General features: G+C 54.7%; 5 non-coding genes and 1 pseudogene across 5 annotated transcripts; 4 read left to right on the top strand and 2 right to left on the bottom strand.

Annotated features, from left to right (window-relative positions):
- Positions 1–2290: 2290 nt before the first annotated feature.
- TRNAG-GCC (transfer RNA glycine (anticodon GCC)) lies at positions 2291–2361 on the bottom strand. The gene has a single exon. It is a non-coding gene; the product is annotated as a tRNA-Gly (tRNA).
- A 1658-nt stretch (positions 2362–4019) lies between these two features.
- TRNAL-CAG (transfer RNA leucine (anticodon CAG)) lies at positions 4020–4102 on the bottom strand. Its single transcript has one exon. It is a non-coding gene; the product is annotated as a tRNA-Leu (tRNA).
- A 568-nt stretch (positions 4103–4670) lies between these two features.
- Positions 4671–4742, top strand: TRNAD-GUC (transfer RNA aspartic acid (anticodon GUC)). Its single transcript has one exon. It is a non-coding gene; the product is annotated as a tRNA-Asp (tRNA).
- Positions 4743–5333: 591 nt separating this feature from the next.
- On the top strand, positions 5334–5405 carry TRNAG-UCC (transfer RNA glycine (anticodon UCC)). Its single transcript has one exon. It is a non-coding gene; the product is annotated as a tRNA-Gly (tRNA).
- A 286-nt stretch (positions 5406–5691) lies between these two features.
- TRNAE-CUC (transfer RNA glutamic acid (anticodon CUC)) lies at positions 5692–5763 on the top strand. Its single transcript has one exon. It is a non-coding gene; the product is annotated as a tRNA-Glu (tRNA).
- Positions 5764–6142: 379 nt separating this feature from the next.
- On the top strand, positions 6143–17056 carry LOC134734884 (uncharacterized; annotated as a pseudogene).
- Positions 17057–17292: the final 236 nt, after the last annotated feature.

Genomic DNA, 17292 nt, shown 5'->3' with positions numbered 1-17292 from the left:
TTGGGAACAGATGAATGTCCACATTAAGAAGAAATCTTCACAATTTATGTGCCTCTGCCGTGGCTCCAGCCGGTCCCTCCGTTCGGGGTCCCTGACTTCCCGCAACATACACGTGCATGTGTGTACACAGGCTCCCGCTCGCTGTTGACAGGTTCGAGATTCTCGCCTATCCTGGATGTGAAAATGAATCTTGAGAGGTCCCATTAGTTAGAGCAACCTGGCCACGCGCATTGAAGCGTGGACATGCAGGAGTTCGTGGGGAAAACCCAAAGGCCAGGCTGACCAAAGCGCATGTGCGGGGTTGGGGTTCCTGATAGACTTCCAGCCGAAGGTTGCTTCCCATTGCCTGACCTACGCTCTCCGTCTTCTCTCCAAATGTCAAGGAACATGTGGAGATGGTACCTGTCCCCAGCGCCAAGATTCGCTGTGGAACTTTTTTCCCATCCCCTCCTTAGCACAGATGAGCCCAGTTCTCCAACCCTCTATTCAACCCGTATTGATCTTATTGTTTGGCTGATTCCCCAAGTCAATGGCAGAGGTCAGCCGACTTCTTGCCAAAACTGCTCTGTAGGGGCAAACTACACGTCCAACCAACCGCACAAACCTGTCCCGTGTCATTCGTGGGATCTTGGCACAGTCGGATCACCTGCAGAGACCAGACCCTATCGGGGATAGAGATGTTTGCCATCCCCACGGTAGGCTGGCTTGCTTGCCAGCGTGATGTGGGTGGATGTCAGTGGGTGACAGTGATGGACGAAGGTGTCCGTTCCCGTGGCTGGCGTCCAGCCCAGCCCGGGGCAAGGGGCTGACACCAAGAAGAGGAGAGAAGCATGTCGCCTGCTGGGAGCTGGAAGAAGGAGTCCAGGGTGCCCAGGGGGTGCACGGGGCGGGCTTGCAAGGTCTGGGAGTGAGGCTGTCCCGTCAAACGGAGGTTGTGCAGATGCCTGGGGCATTAGGGCACCTCGCGGGCTGCCGATGCGGTCGGAGGGATCCCAGCTGGTGGCAGAGCTGGTGTGTGTCTGAAGAGCCTCAAGGAGGCCAGCGTTGGGGGATATGAGTCGTGTGAGAGAGGGGCATTGACAGCGAGAGGGAGAGTTGGCTGTGTGTGTGTGAGAGAGAGAGAGAGAGAGAAAGACAGTGAGAGAGAGAGAGAGAGAGAGAGAGTGTGTGTGTGTGTGTGTGTGTGTGTGTGTGTGTGTGTGTGTGTGTGAAAGCACGGGTGGGGTGAGAAAAAGGTGAGGGAGGGAGGGAGGGCTGAGCCTGAATCCTGGTCGCAACGGTACATTTTCAGCAGGTTGGTCTGGGCAGGAACGAAGTCTGTGTGGTCAAAGGGGACCCCCGCCCGCGAGACTGGGATGCTGCTTGGGCTGGGCGGTCAGAGTATGGAGTGGGGCTGGGGTGAGGTGGCAAGCAGCCCAGGGTGGGAGAGACATCGTGACAGAGCGACTGGAGGTCACGTCCCACGTCCCAAAAGAGTAGGGAATGCAACTGGACCCGAGACATAAATAAGCCGCCTTCAGGACGCACATTCACGTCTCAGGCATGAGTCTAGGGCTGAGATGAAAAGAGGTCCGAGGGAGAGAAACAAGGCAGCATCCTCGACTAAAGTGGTGGATTGGGGTTAGGTTGGGAGATGCGACATGGTGATGGTGGTGGTGGTGCCGGCAGAATGAGGGGAGAGAGTGTGGAGTGGCCGGAACACGGTGAATATAGACGGTGCACATGCCACGCGTACGTACACTGGTGTGGTCGCGTTAAGGACTGTGTGACCAACTCGGGGAAAGTGATGAGTTACTCCCCGGAGTCGCGACTTCCTTGCTACTGGAAGGGCAACCATGCCATCATTTTCTGGATGTAGGGAGCCAGCGAGGGGCAGAGAGAGAGAGAGAGAGAGAGGTCGAGGTGGTGAAATGCGAAGAGAAGAGGTGGGGCGAGTGGCTGCAAGCCCGTGGTGCCTGGCGGTGTTCCTTGAAGTGAAATGCGTCGGGCAGAGGCGGTGGCAGGGCAATGAAGAGAAACAGGACCAGGAGGCTGCCAAGGGCTGGTGTCTGGCGCGCTCTCGTGTTTGGAGAGGTTGCTGTTACCAAGGTGGGGCGGCGGGGGTGTAGCCTCACCCGTAAGTCAGTCGAGAGAGGCACGGAAGAAAGGGCAGAGGAGGGGCGTCGCGCGTGGGAGAGCAGCCGGTGCCGGGGACGCTCACGCGTCCCGAGTGTAAGGCGTGTAAGGAGGCGGCAGAGGCGAGCGCAGCTACGCCTTGGTGCTGCTGCAGCACCAAAATGGGAGGGCGTGCTGCATGGGCCGGGAATCGAACCCGGGCCTCCCGCGTGGCAGGCGAGAATTCTACCACTGAACCACCCATGCACCGATGGCAAACGCCAACGGAAGCTGGCACAGCGGAGCTCGCCACCAGCCGCCGTTCACTGGTCACCGCCTGCCGCGGGCCTCCGTCCTATTGGAGCGTCCACGAGAGGCTGGCCCGATGGGGCGAGCAGAAGGGGAGGCTCCCGTCACGTCGAGGGACCTGAGGCGCGGCGCGGAGGGAGAGCGGAGGGAGAGAGGCGGACTCGTCCCATCTTGCGCTTTCTCTGCCGCCCAGGGCCAAGAGACTGGCCGCGGGGGTCTCCAAGGGAAGGAGCAGCCGTGGCCCGCGCCCGAATGCTCATGTGGGCAGGTGAGCTGTGGCGGGCCTTGCTGAGCGCGGATCCCGGGCACAGATCCAAAGTTTTTTGTGTGTGTTTTTGTTTGTTTCTTTGTTTCGGGGGGGCGGGGGGCGGGTTTTTTTTTTTTTTTTCCGACCCCGCCGGCCTTCTCGCTCGTGTCAGCTGCGGGTGGGTGTGGGGGTGGGGGTGTCAACGAGCGGGGGCGGCGATGGGGGACGGGTCTCGCAGCCCCCGCGTGCGGCTCCGAAACGCAGACCAAGTCCGTGGGCGCCCCGCTCCTGCGCTCTGACCCACCCCACCGGCTCGCACTTGGGGTCCGGCCCCATGGGCTGGTAGGGAGGCTGGAGTGCGAGAAAGGAGCGGAGGAGCGCTGTGGCAGAGCCGCAGCTGGCTGACCCTGGAGAAGGCGCGCTGGGTGTGGCTGGGACGGCCCGCGCCGCGGCTTCCCGCGTGGGGATCCGGTGTGGCGCAGAGCTGGTCCCGGCGGGGCCTGGCGTTTGTGGGCGCGTGACGGGGATCTAGGGCTTCCACTGGTGATTCCTCGTCGGCTGCCTTTCCGGGTTTGGACTCGCCTGCCAGGCTCTGTGCAGGGTTCCCCGCTGCCTCTGGCCGGCGGGCGTCCGGGCTGCAGGTGGGCCGGCCGGCAGGTGTTAGCGGGAAGGGAGCAGGAGTAGCGAGGTGGGATCGGCGACGTGGCTAGGGTGTCGGGAGAATGGAATGCGCGGCCGGGGTCCGAGGGGTCGGAGGAAAGCACAGGATGTTGGATGGCGTGCCTCTGGTGGGAGAAGTGTGTGCGGCTCCAAGAGCGAGTCGCTCGCTGCTGTTCAGCGGTCAGAAGTTGGAGGGTGAAACGGGCGGGCTGTGCACGCCAGGACGCCTCTGGGCAGCGCAGCGGCGATTCAAGGCGGTGGGCGGTGGGCGGTGGGCGGTGGGCGGAGGCCGGTGGGAGGAAGGTGGGAAAAGGAGGAATAGGGGAAGAATCTGTGCTGTGTCTGTTTGGGCGAGTGAGGAGAAGGAGGGCGGAGGAGATGGGCAGGGAAGAGCGTGGAAGGTGGTCGCGGTCGCTCGCTGTGTGTGGGGCCAGGGAAGAGGGCGTGTGAGGTGGTGGGGAGGGCGTCTGTCCCAAGGGCAATTGGTAGAGGGTCGCGGGCGCTGGCGCATGGTCCTGGGCTGTTTCTGCGACAGCCGGCGGGTGGGCAGGAAGCACGGACGTGCCTGAGAAGCGGCGGCGTTTTGGAGGCTTGCTTCAAGGGGGCTGGAGTTTGGAGAGTGGGCAAGGGCTCAAGGCAGGAACCGGCCCAAGGTGCTCCGGGGTTGCGATGGGCCTTGCCCTCCGGCGGGCGGGCCAAAAGGTCGGCTTGTCAGGAGTGGGATTCGAACCCACGCCTCCAGGGGAGACTGCGACCTGAACGCAGCGCCTTAGACCGCTCGGCCATCCTGACGGCGCGCCGGGGCGCGTCGCCGCTGGCATGGCTGGGACCTGGCGCGAACGCCTGCGCCCTTGGCCCGCGCCTGTCTGGGTTCGGTGCGCCACCGACGGACCGCGCGGGCAGAGCGGGCGCCAAGTGAACGTAGCCGGCCGGCGTTGGCGTGGACACAAACGGTCCGCGTCGGGCCGGCCGCCGCCGCCGCACGCCCCAGCCCCCGAGCGTCCGCTAGCCGAACCCCGCAGGGCGCGCGCCCACCACATCCTAGGAGCAGCGGCCTGACTGTTTCGCCCGCGCCTCTTCCTGCCCCGGCGCGATCCCCGCGTTGGAGACAGCAGGCAGGGCGCAGCACGGAGAGGTTCCACGCCGCTCGGGTACCTGTCGAGGTCCGGCTCCGGGTCCCAGTGGGATCGCAGGGTGCTTTGTTGGGTGTCGGGGGAGGTCGCGCCAACGGTGGCGGGTGGCGGGTGGCGGGTGGAGGGCGAGCACGCGGCGGGTCCCTGCGGTCGAGGGAGGGGATCAAGGCAGGGCTAGGCGTCCGTGGTCGGAGTGCGGTCTGGCGTCCCGGCGACGGTCGCCGTCGTCCTCGTTAGTATAGTGGTGAGTATCCCCGCCTGTCACGCGGGAGACCGGGGTTCGATTCCCCGACGGGGAGGCAGCCGTCCTTTTTGGGCCGCCACCTCGGACCCGGCCTGTGGGCCCTCCTTCTCCTTCCTCCGCCCTCCAGCTAGTCTCAGGGCGCCGTCTCGGGCCTGGCCTGCCTGGCCCCTTGGCCCCCTGGGCCCTCTGGGCCGCCTTGGCCTCCTGGGCCCCCTTGGCCTCCTGCCTTTTCTTCCCGCCCGCGGCTTGGTCGCCGCAGCCGGGCGGCCTCCTGTGGGCCCCAGGGCGCCCAACGAGCTGCCGGCCCAAAGTGGGTGTCGGAAGAGGCTTTCTGCGACGCACAGGGCCCGGCGCCCGGTGGGAGGCGGAGGAGTGAGGACCCTGTGGGCGCCGGCCGTGTCCCCGCCGGGCACCTGGTGGGGAAGGGCTCTGGCGGCCCGGGGCGGCGAGGGAGCGAGAGCGCCCCCAGAGGCAGGCGGGCGGAACGGGGCAGCCGCGCTCGCTTTGCACCGGTGGGGCGCGGGGCGGCCTTTGGCGGGGCCTGCTGCGGGCGGGCGGACCGGGCGTCGGGGCCGGCTGCCCCGGGCGTCGGCGGCGCGCCGGTGGGAGCCCCGGGCCGGCGTGGCGGGGCTGCCCGCGCCGTGCGGCGTTGGTGGTATAGTGGTGAGCATAGCTGCCTTCCAAGCAGTTGACCCGGGTTCGATTCCCGGCCAACGCAGCGGGCCGACCTTTTGCGGAGGTCCCGGGCGCGGAGCTCGTGTCGCAGCTTGGCCTGTGGCTGCGTGCCTCTGCGCCCGGGAAGGAGGCGCGCGGTGTTTGGAGGGTGTGCTTCGAACAGGGCCAGAGCTGCTGGTGAGGGCAGGCCGGTTGCCGCCGGCGTTGCGGGGGCTGGTTGCGGGTGTTTGTTTTAAACCGAAGCAGGGGACGGGCGCCAAGGCAGCGCCCAGTGCTGGGGCCAGAGGCGCTGGGGCCAGGAGGCGCCAGCCGGGCCGTGGAGCCGTCCCTCCCTGGTGGTCTAGTGGTTAGGATTCGGCGCTCTCACCGCCGCGGCCCGGGTTCGATTCCCGGTCAGGGAAGCCTTCCTTCTTTGGCTCTGCCTGCCGACTGCCAGGCCCCTTCACACCTCCCCTTTTGACCGACAGGCTCGCTTCGTTCTCCCGCGCCTCAGCCACAACCTCCGGCGGCCTCCACGTGCGCCCCAACGCTCGCCGCCTACCTCCACCCATCCGTCCTTTTGGCCTCGCTGGCGCCACCTTCGCAACATCAGCTTCACAGCTCTCCCTTGTCAGGTGCTCACCTCGCTCCCACTCTTTCTCAGCGGCAAAGCCCACTGGCCAGGTCAGGCTTTCTCCTCCCATGGCCGCCAGGTGACCCGCCACCACCACCGCCACCGCCACCGCCATTACCGCGACCACCGCCACCGCCGCCACCCTCGCACTCCCGTCTGGCCACGGAATGGGCCAGGACTCTCGAGCAGAGCGGCTTCCGCCAAGCCAAGCCCGGTGGCTGACGGGCCACTTCTGTCTCGGCCGCGGGGGATCTGCGCCTAATGGTTGGGCCACCCGCCAGAGCCACTCATGCCAGCAAGCGCACTGGCTCTTCCAAGGCGTGCCAGATCCTGAGCGCGGGATCCGCGATTGGGCTCCACGCGTGTCAGCGGCTTTGGTAGAAAGGGCAGCGGAACTTGAGGAGCCGAGACCGGGGCCATGGCGCTGGGGAGGCAGAGCTGCGACAATCACTCTGGCAGCATGACTATGTTTTTCTTCATGCGGACATGATATCGATGGGATTCCTGTGACGTGTGGTAACGCGTGTAGATTGCGTAGTGATCGATGATCAACTGAGGGGATGTAGGGCATCCATCCCGTGGGTATCTGTCATCTCTACCTGTTGGGAGCATCTCAGGTGCTGTCTTCCAGGAGCTCTTCGGAAACACACACTAATACCTCCTTGTTACCCCTAGCCGCCCTACTCTGCCATAGAACATTATTAGAACGCATTCCCTCCATCTAAACGCGTGCTCGTACCCATTTCACCAACCTCTCTTCACCCCAGTCACCCACACACGCTCTCCAGCCTCTGGTGTCTATCGTTCCACTCTCTACCTCCACCAGGTGAACTTTTTTGAGCTCCCGCGATTGGAGTAAGGACCTGCCCTCTCTGTCTCTCTGTGCCCGGCTCATTTGATGTTCCATCCTGACCTTTAGCTCCGCCTCCGTTGCTGCAGACGAGAGGATTGCGTTCTTTTTTTATGGCCAAATAGTATTCCACGGTGTCTATATGCCACATTTTTGTTAATCCATTTCCCGGCTGATGGACACTTAGGTTGTCTTAGCGACATCTTCCCTACTTGCACGTCCTTTATAGGCTCTCTGCAAGAAGAAAAACATGGCTCTTTTTGCCCAAACTCGCAGGCCGTCAGACCTTATGGTTGGCTTCCCCTGTTCCCTAAAAACCGCTGTGATTCTATTCTTTCTCACGGTGCACTGATTTCATATTGTTCAAACACACATGTTTTACAATCAATTTGTAGAGTTAACACAATTGTAAGAAATTATAAAAGCATTATTTGGGAACAGATGAATGTCCACATTAAGAAGAAATCTTCACAATTTATGTGCCTCTGCCGTGGCTCCAGCCGGTCCCTCCGTTCGGGGTCCCTGACTTCCCGCAACATACACGTGCATGTGTGTACACAGGCTCCCGCTCGCTGTTGACAGGTTCGAGATTCTCGCCTATCCTGGATGTGAAAATGAATCTTGAGAGGTCCCATTAGTTAGAGCAACCTGGCCACGCGCATTGAAGCGTGGACATGCAGGAGTTCGTGGGGAAAACCCAAAGGCCAGGCTGACCAAAGCGCATGTGCGGGGTTGGGGTTCCTGATAGACTTCCAGCCGAAGGTTGCTTCCCATTGCCTGACCTACGCTCTCCGTCTTCTCTCCAAATGTCAAGGAACATGTGGAGATGGTACCTGTCCCCAGCGCCAAGATTCGCTGTGGAACTTTTTTCCCATCCCCTCCTTAGCACAGATGAGCCCAGTTCTCCAACCCTCTATTCAACCCGTATTGATCTTATTGTTTGGCTGATTCCCCAAGTCAATGGCAGAGGTCAGCCGACTTCTTGCCAAAACTGCTCTGTAGGGGCAAACTACACGTCCAACCAACCGCACAAACCTGTCCCGTGTCATTCGTGGGATCTTGCCACAGTCGGATCACCAGCAGAGACCAGACCCTATCGGGGATAGAGATGTTTGCCATCCCCACGGTAGGCTGGCTTGCTTGCCAGCGTGATGTGGGTGGATGTCAGTGGGTGACAGTGATGGACGAAGGTGTCCGTTCCCGTGGCTGGCGTCCAGCCCAGCCCGGGGCAAGGGGCTGACACCAAGAAGAGGAGAGAAGCATGTCGCCTGCTGGGAGCTGGAAGAAGGAGTCCAGGGTGCCCAGGGGGTGCACGGGGCGGGCTTGCAAGGTCTGGGAGTGAGGCTGTCCCGTCAAACGGAGGTTGTGCAGATGCCTGGGGCATTAGGGCACCTCGCGGGCTGCCGATGCGGTCGGAGGGATCCCAGCTGGTGGCAGAGCTGGTGTGTGTCTGAAGAGCCTCAAGGAGGCCAGCGTTGGGGGATATGAGTCGTGTGAGAGAGGGGCATTGACAGCGAGAGGGAGAGTTGGCTGTGTGTGTGTGAGAGAGAGAGAGAGAGAGAAAGACAGTGAGAGAGAGAGAGAGAGAGTGTGTGTGTGTGTGTGTGTGTGTGTGTGTGTGTCTGTGTGAAAGCACGGGTGGGGTGAGAAAAAGGTGAGGGAGGGAGGGAGGGCTGAGCCTGAATCCTGGTCGCAACGGTACATTTTCAGCAGGTTGGTCTGGGCAGGAACGAAGTCTGTGTGGTCAAAGGGGACCCCCGCCCGCGAGACTGGGATGCTGCTTGGGCTGGGCGGTCAGAGTATGGAGTGGGGCTGGGGTGAGGTGGCAAGCAGCCCAGGGTGGGAGAGACATCGTGACAGAGCGACTGGAGGTCACGTCCCACGTCCCAAAAGAGTAGGGAATGCAACTGGACCCGAGACATAAATAAGCCGCCTTCAGGACGCACATTCACGTCTCAGGCATGAGTCTAGGGCTGAGATGAAAAGAGGTCCGAGGGAGAGAAACAAGGCAGCATCCTCGACTAAAGTGGTGGATTGGGGTTAGGTTGGGAGATGCGACATGGTGATGGTGGTGGTGGTGCCGGCAGAATGAGGGGAGAGAGTGTGGAGTGGCCGGAACACGGTGAATATAGACGGTGCACATGCCACGCGTACGTACACTGGTGTGGTCGCGTTAAGGACTGTGTGACCAACTAGGGGAAAGTGATGAGTTACTCCCCGGAGTCGCGACTTCCTTGCTACTGGAAGGGCAACCATGCCATCATTTTCTGGATGTAGGGAGCCAGCGAGGGGCAGAGAGAGAGAGAGAGAGAGAGGTCGAGGTGGTGAAATGCGAAGAGAAGAGGTGGGGCGAGTGGCTGCAAGCCCGTGGTGCCTGGCGGTGTTCCTTGAAGTGAAATGCGTCGGGCAGAGGCGGTGGCAGGGCAATGAAGAGAAACAGGACCAGGAGGCTGCCAAGGGCTGGTGTCTGGCGCGCTCTCCTGTTTGGGGGGGTTGTTGTTACCAAGGTGGGGCGGCGGGGTGGTAGCCTCATCCGTAAGTCAGTCGAAGGAGGCACGGAAGAAGGGGCAGAGGGGCGTCGCCCGTGGGAGAGCAGCCGGTGCCGGACACGCTCACATGTCCCGAGTGTAAGGAGTGCCCGGTGTTTGGAGGGTATGCTACCTACCTCCACCCAGCTGTCCTTTTGGCCTGGCTGATGACACCTTCGCAACATCATCTTCACAGCTCTTCCTTTTCAGGTGCTCGCCTCGCTCCCACTCTTTCTCAGCGGTAAAGCCCACTTGCCACGTCAGTCTTTCTCCCGTGATGGCCGCCAGGTGAGCCACCACCTCAGAATCCGTGTTTGGGCTCCACGGGTGTCAGCGGCTTTGGTAGAAATGGCGTTGGAACTTGAGGAGCTGAGACCACGGGCTATGGCCCTGGGGAGTCAGAGCTTTGACAGTCACTCTTGTAGCATGACTGTGTTTTTATTCATGCCGACATGATATTGATGGGAGTCCTGTTTCATGTGGTAACGCTTGTACATTGCGTAGTGATCCATGATCAACTGAGGGAATGTAGGGCATCCATCCAGTGCATATCTGTCATCTCTACCTGTTGAGAACATCTCACGTGCTGTCTTCCAGCTCTTTGGAAACACACTCTAATACATCGTTGTTACCTCTAGTCGCCCTAGTGTGCCATAGAACATTAGAACGTATTCGTTCCAGCTACCCACATGCTCATACCCATTTTGCCAACCTCTCTTCATCCCGGTCACCCACACACCCTCTCCAGCCTCTGGTGTCTATCATTCTACTCTCTACCTCCACAGGGTGAACCCTTTGTGCTGCCACGATAGTGAGAACCTGCCCTCTCTCTCTTTCTGTGCCCAGCTCATTTGATGTTACATCATCACCTCCGGTGTCTGTCATGTTGCTGCCAATGACAGGATTTCATTTTTTTTTTTATGGCTGTGTTTGTTAATAATGAGTGTCAACTTGATTGGATTGAAGGATGCAACGTATTCATGCTAGGTGTATCTGTGATGATGTTGCCAAAGGACATAAACATTTGAGTCAATAGGCTGGGGAAGGCCGACCCATACTTACTCTGGTATGCACAATCTAATCAGCTGCCAGCCCATATAAACCCGGCAGAAAAACGTGAAAAGGGGAAAGTGGCTTAGCTTCCCCACCTGCATCTCTCTCCCATGCCTGATGCTTCCTGCCCTCTTAACATTGTATTCCAAGTTCTTCTGTTTTGACACGTGGACTAGCTGCCCTTCCTCCTCATGCTTGCAAACAGCATATTTTGGGACTTTGTGATTGTGTAAGTTAATAATAAACTTCTATGTGTGTGTGTGTGTGTGTGTTTGTGTGTGTATCCTGTTAGTACTTTCCCTCTAGGGAACCGTGACTTGTACAGATTTTGGTACCAGAAGTAGTTCTAGAGGAATAGAATATTAAGGATGGAACTCTCTCATTGGTTTTGAGGTTCTGGAGTCAGCTGGTTAATATGATTAGACCCAAAAGTGCTAAAGACTCTACTTCTAATACTATGGAGAAAACTGATAGTCCTTGGTATGAACTGTTTAGAAAGTTATGCAAAACAAATGCATTTGACACTCCTGATTCACCACTTGTGAGAGTCAAGGAGTTTAGTGACTCTATACATAATACCTTTGAACATATGTGGAGAACCAAGGAATGTAATGAAGCTGTTTTTTTGCTCCTAAGTTCAGTGGACAAATTGATGAAAGAAAATGATGAACTCAGGGATTCTGTCTTCCAGCTTCAGAAGCAGATACTGAGCCTCCAATCTGCTAAGATTGCCCTGAGTGAGAGTCTTATCTCCTGTAGGGAAAGAGCTGAAATTGTGGAAAAACAGACACAAGCTCTTATGTGAGTGGCTGATCTGCAACGAAAGGTGCATGCACAGCCTTGCCAGGTGTCTACTGTTAAAGTGAGGGCATTGATTGGAAAAGAATGGGACCCTGCAACTTGGAATGGGGATGTGTGGGATTTCCCTGATGAAGCTGGAGACACTGAGCTTGTAAACTCTGATGAACCTTTTTTGCCAGAAGAAACAGCTTCCCCATCCCCAGTAGTGGAAGCATCCCCTCCCTGACCCATGCTGCCATCAGCCTCTCCACCTTTGTCTGAGGAGATAAACCCTGTGCTGCCTAAGGCAACAGTGATGACCTCCTCTGAGGCAGTTGCCAGACAAAATAATGTTGATTCTCCTTAGGAGCCACTCCCAACACCTCTGTTTGCTTCTAGACCTATAACTAGACTAAAGTCCTGGCAGGCCCCTAGAGGTGAGGTTGAGAGTGTGACCCATGAGGAGTTGCACTACATTCAAAAAGAACTGCTTGAGTTCTCTAATTTATATAAACAGAAATCTGGAGAACAGGCATTGGAATGGATATTGAGGGTATGGGATAATGGTGGAAGGAACATAGAGTTGGATCAGGCTGAATTTATTGATTTGGGCCCACTAAGTAGGGACCCTCCATTTAATGTTGCAGCTCAGGGAGTTAAAAAAAAGGGTTCTAATAGTTTATTTGCTTGGTTAGCTGAAATATGGATTAAAAGATGGCCCACTGTTAACAAGGTGGAAATGCCTGATCTCCCTTGGTTTAATGTACAGGAAGGGATCCAAAAGCTTAGGGAGATTGGGATGGTGGAGTGAATTAGTCACTTTAGACCTACTCATCCCAGCTGGGAGGGTCCAGAAGATATGCCCTTGCAATTAATGCTTTGTGAAATAGATTTGTAAGGGCAGCACCTGCATCTTTGAAGAGCCCTGTAATTACTCTTCTCTATATGTCAGATCTAACAGTGGTAACTGCAGTCACCCAACTACAAAATTTACATGCAATGGGAATAATTGAATCCCAAGGTGGCAGGGGCCAAGAGGTGGCACTCAATCATCAAAGACAAGATGGGTGTAGCTACCATAATGGACAGCAGAGACAAAGCAGCAATCACAATAGTCTGACTTGTGTAGAGCTCTGGCATTGGCTAATTAATCACTGTGTTCCTAGAAGTGAAATTGGTAGGAAGTCTACTGAATTCCTACTTAATTTATATAAGGAGAATTCTATGTCAAAGGGACAAAAGGCTAATTTGAATGATAAAAACAGAGAATCATGGCCCCTCAATCAATTTCCAGACTTGAGCAAGTTTACAGACCCAGAACCCTTTGAATGAAGGGAAGGCCAGGTCCCCTTGAGGAAGGACCCCACTACATTACCCACAATTTATGCAATGAATCTTTCTCCAATCCTTACCCAAGTAAACCTCCAGCCTTTTACCAGGGTAACTATGCATTGAGGAAAGATAAATTATCAGATATTTCAGGGACTACTGGACTCTGGCTCTGAGCTGACGTTGATTCCAGGGTACCCAAAATGTCACTGTGGCCCTGCAGTTAAAGTAGGGGCTTATGTAGGTCAGGTAATTAATGGAGTTTTACCTCAGTCCGACTTATAGTGGATCCAGTGGGTCCCCAGACTCATCCTGTGGTCATTTCCCTAATGCCAGATTGCATAATTTGCATAGACATACTTAGCAGCTGGCAGAACCCCCACATTGGCTCCCTGACTGCTAGAGCTATTATGGTGGGTAGGCCCAATTGGAGGCCATTAGAGCTGCCCCTACCTAGAAAAATAGTAAATAAAAAATAATATCACACCCCTTGATGGTGACATCAAGGACATGAAAGACGCAAGGGTGGTGATTCCCACCACATCCCCATTCAACTCTCCCATTTGGCCTGTGCAGAAGACAGATGGATCTTGAAGAATGACAGTGGATTATCGTAAGCTTAACAAAGTGGTGACTCCAATTGCAGCTGCTGTACCAGATGTGGTTTCATTGCTTGAGCAAATTACTACATCTCCTGGTACCTGGTATGCAGCCATTGAGTTGGCAAATGCCTTTTTCTCCATTCTTGTCCAGAAGGTCCACCAGAAGTGGTTTGCCTTCAGCTGGCAAGGCCAGCAATATACCTCAAGGGTATATCAACTCTCCGGCTTTGTGTCATAATCGTATTTGGAGAGACCTAGATCGCTTTTTCCTTCTGCAAGATGTCACACTGGTCCATTACATTGATGACATTATGCTGGCTGGATCCAGTGAGCAAGAAGTAGCAAACACACTGGACTTATTCAAGAGACATTTGCGTGCCAGAGGATGGGAAATAAATCCAACAAAAATTCAGGGACCTTCTACCTCAGTAAAATTTCTAGGGGTCCAATGGTGTGGGACCTGTTGAGATATTCATTCTAAGGTGAAGGATAAGTTGCTGCAGTTGGCCCCTCCTACAACCAAGAAGGGTTGTAGTGGGCCTATTTGGATTTCGGAGGTAACATATTCCTCATTTGGGTGTGTTATTCTGGCACATTTATCAAATGACCTGAAAGGCTGCCAGTTTTGAGTGGGGTCCAGAACAGGAGAAGGCCCTGCAACAGGTCCAGGTTGCTGCGCAAGCTGCTCTGCCACTTGGGCCATATGATCCAGCAGATCCAATGGTGCTTGAAGTGTCAGTGGCAGATAGGGATGCTGTTTGGAGCCTTTGGCAGGCCCCCATAGGTGAATCACAGCAGAGGCCTCTAGGATTTTGGAGCAAGGCCCTGCCATCTTCTGCAGATAACTACTCTCCTTTTAAGAGACAGCTCTTGGCCTGTTACTGGGCTTTGGTGGAAACTGAACGTTTGAGTATGGGTCAAGTCACCATGCGACCTAAATTACCTATCATGAACTAGGTGCTTTCTGACCCATCTAGCCATAAAGTCGGTCATGCACAGCAGCATCCCATCATCAAATGGAAGTGGTATATATGTTATCAGGCTTGAGCAGGTCCTGAAGGCACAAGTAAATTACATGAGGAAGTGGCTCAAATGGCCATGGTCTCCACTCCTGCCACCCAGCCTTCTTTCCCCCAGCCTGCACCGATGGCTTCATTAAAAGTTCCCTGTGATCAGTTGACAGAGGAAGAGAAGACTAGGGTCTGGTTCACAGATGGTTTTGCTCAATATGCAGGCACCACCCAAAAGTTGAAGGGGTGGCCTGCCCCTCCACACCTGTGGGTATTTCTAGTCGGGTGGGATGAGAGACTGAGAAAAGAAATAAGACACAGAGACAAAGTATAGAGAAACAACAGTGGGCCCAGGGGACCAGCACTCAGCATACCAAGGACCTGCACTGGGACCAGTCTCTGAGTTCCCTCAGTTTTTATTGATTATTATCTTCATTATTTCAGCAAAAAGGAATGTAGTAGGAGGGCAGCATGACAATAAGGGAGAAGGTCAGCAACAAACCTGAGCAATAGAATCTATGTCATAATTAAGTTCAAGGGAAGGTACTATGACTGGACATGCACGTAAGCCAGATTTATGTTTCTCTCCACCCAAACATCTCAGTGGAGTAAAGAATAACAAGGCAGCATTGCTGCAAACATGTCTCGCCTCCCACCACAGGGCGGTGTTTCTCTCATCTCAGAATTGAACAAATGTACAATCAGGTTTTATACTGAGACATTCAGTTCCCAGGGGCAGGCAGGAGACAGTGGCCTTCCTCTATCTCAACTGCAAGAGGCTTTCCTCTTTTACTAATCCACCTCAGCACAGACCCTTTACGGGTGTTAGGCTGGGGGATGGTCAGGTCTTTCTAATCTCATGAGGCCATACTTCGGATTATCACATGGGGAGAAACCTTGGACAATACCCCGCTTTCAAGGGCAGAGGTCCCTGTGGCTTTCCGCAGTGCATTGTGCCCCGGTTTATTGAGACTAGAGAATGGCGATGGCTTTTACCAAGTATATTGCTTGTAAACATTTTGTTAACAAGGCACGTCCTGCACAGCCCTAGATCCCTTAAACCTTGATTTCATACAACACATGTTTTTTTGAGCTCCAGGTTGGGTCAAAGTGGTTGGGTCAAAGTGGCTGGGGCAAAGCTACAAATTAACATCTCAGCAAAGCAATTACTTAAAGTACAGGTCTTTTTCAAAATGGAGTCTCTTATGTCTTCCCTTTCTACATAGATACAGTAACAGTCTGATCTCTCTTTTCCCTACAAAAGTGGACAGCTGGAGCACTACAGCCCCCCCTTTCTAGGATACCCCTGAAGGACAGCGGTGAAGAGGAATCTTCCCAGTAAGCAGAACTTTGAGCAGTGCACCTAGTTGTGCACTTTGCATGGAAGGAGAAATGGCCAGATATGTGATTATATGCTGATTCACTGGCTGTGGCCAGTGGTTTGGCTGGATGGTCAGGGACTTGAAAGAAGCATGACTGGAAAATTGGTGACAAAGAAAGTTGGGGAGGAGGTATGTGGATGAACCTCTCTGGGTGGTCAAAAACTGTGAAGACTTTTGTATTCCATGTAGGTGCCCACCAACAGGTGACCTCAGCAGAGGAGGATTTTAATAATCAAGTGGATAGGATGACCCAATCTATGGACACCACTCAGCCTCCTTCCCCAGCCACCCCTTTGATCGCCCAATGGGCCCATGAACAAAGTGGCCATGGTGGCAGGGATGGAGGTTACACATGGGTTCAGCAACATGGACTTCCACTCACCAAGTCTGACCTGGCTACAGCCACTGCTGAGTGCCCAATTTGCCAGCAACAGACACCAACACCGAGTCCTCAATATGGCACCATTCCTTGGGGTAATCAGCCAGGTACCTGGTGGCAGGTTGATTATATTGGACTTCTTCCATCATGGAAAAGTCAAAGCTTTGTCCTCACTGGAATAGACACTTACTTGGGATATGGGTTTGCCTATCCTGCATGCAATGCTTCTGCCAAGACTACCATCCGTGGACTCATGGAATGCCTTATCCACCATCATGGTATTCCACACAGCATTGTCTCTGACCAACGCATTCACTTTATGGCAAAAGCAGTGTGGCAGTGGTCTTGTGCTCATGGAATTTACTGGTCTTACCATATTCCCCATCATCCTGAAGCAGCTGGATTGATAGAATGGTGGAATGGCCTTTTGAAGTCACAATTACAATGCCAACTAGGTGACAATACTTTGCAGGGCTGGGGCAAAGTTCTCTAGAAAGCCATGTATGCTCTAAATCAGCATCCAATATATGGTAGTGTTTCTCCCATAGCCAGGATTCACAGCTCCAGGAATCAAGGGATGGAAGTGGAAATGGCACAACTTACCATCACCCATAGTGTTCCACAAGCAAAATTTTTCTTTCTGTTCCCATGACATTACGTTCTGCTAGCCTGGAGGTCTTAGTTCCAGGGGGAGGAACACTGCCACCAGGAGACACAAGAACGATTCCATTAAACCAGAAGCTGAGATTGCCACCTAGACACTTTGGGCTCCTCCTACCTTTAAGTCAACAGGCTAAGAAGGGAGTTATAGGGTTGGCTGGGGTGATTGATCTGGACTATCAGGATGAAATCAGTCTACTACTCTATAATGGAGGTAAGGAAGAGTATGCATGGAATACAGGAGATCCATTAGGGCATCTCTTAGTATTACCCTGCCCTATGATTATAGTCAATGGGAAACTACAACCGCCCAATCCAGGCAAGACTACAAATGGTCCAGATCCCTCAAGAATGAAAGTTTGGGTCATTCCACCAGGAAAAAAAAAAAAAACTATGAACTGCTGAGATGCTTGCTGAAGGCAAAGAGAATACAGAATGAGTAGTAGAAGAGGGTAGTCATCAATACCAGCTATCACCACGTGACCAGCTGCAGAAACGAGGACTGTAATTGTCATGTGTATTTCCTCCTTCTTTTGTTAAAAACATGTTTGTGCATGTATACACTTGTACTAAGAAAATATCATTTTATTTCCTTTTTCTTTATCATGTGACATAAGATTTATTGACTTCATATCAGCATTTAAGTATGTTAACTTTGTGTAATAGTATTTGGGTTGGGGATTGGTGCATTTCTGGTTGTACAAAGGATAGTTGTATTATGTTAGGCATAATTATGACCTTATT

The sequence above is a fragment of the Symphalangus syndactylus genome, chromosome 12, assembly GCF_028878055.3.
Source record: "Symphalangus syndactylus isolate Jambi chromosome 12, NHGRI_mSymSyn1-v2.1_pri, whole genome shotgun sequence".
Lineage (NCBI taxonomy): Eukaryota > Metazoa > Chordata > Mammalia > Primates > Hylobatidae > Symphalangus > Symphalangus syndactylus.
The sequence above is the reverse complement of the archived record's forward strand: the minus strand, read 5'-3'. Positions and strand labels throughout refer to the sequence as shown.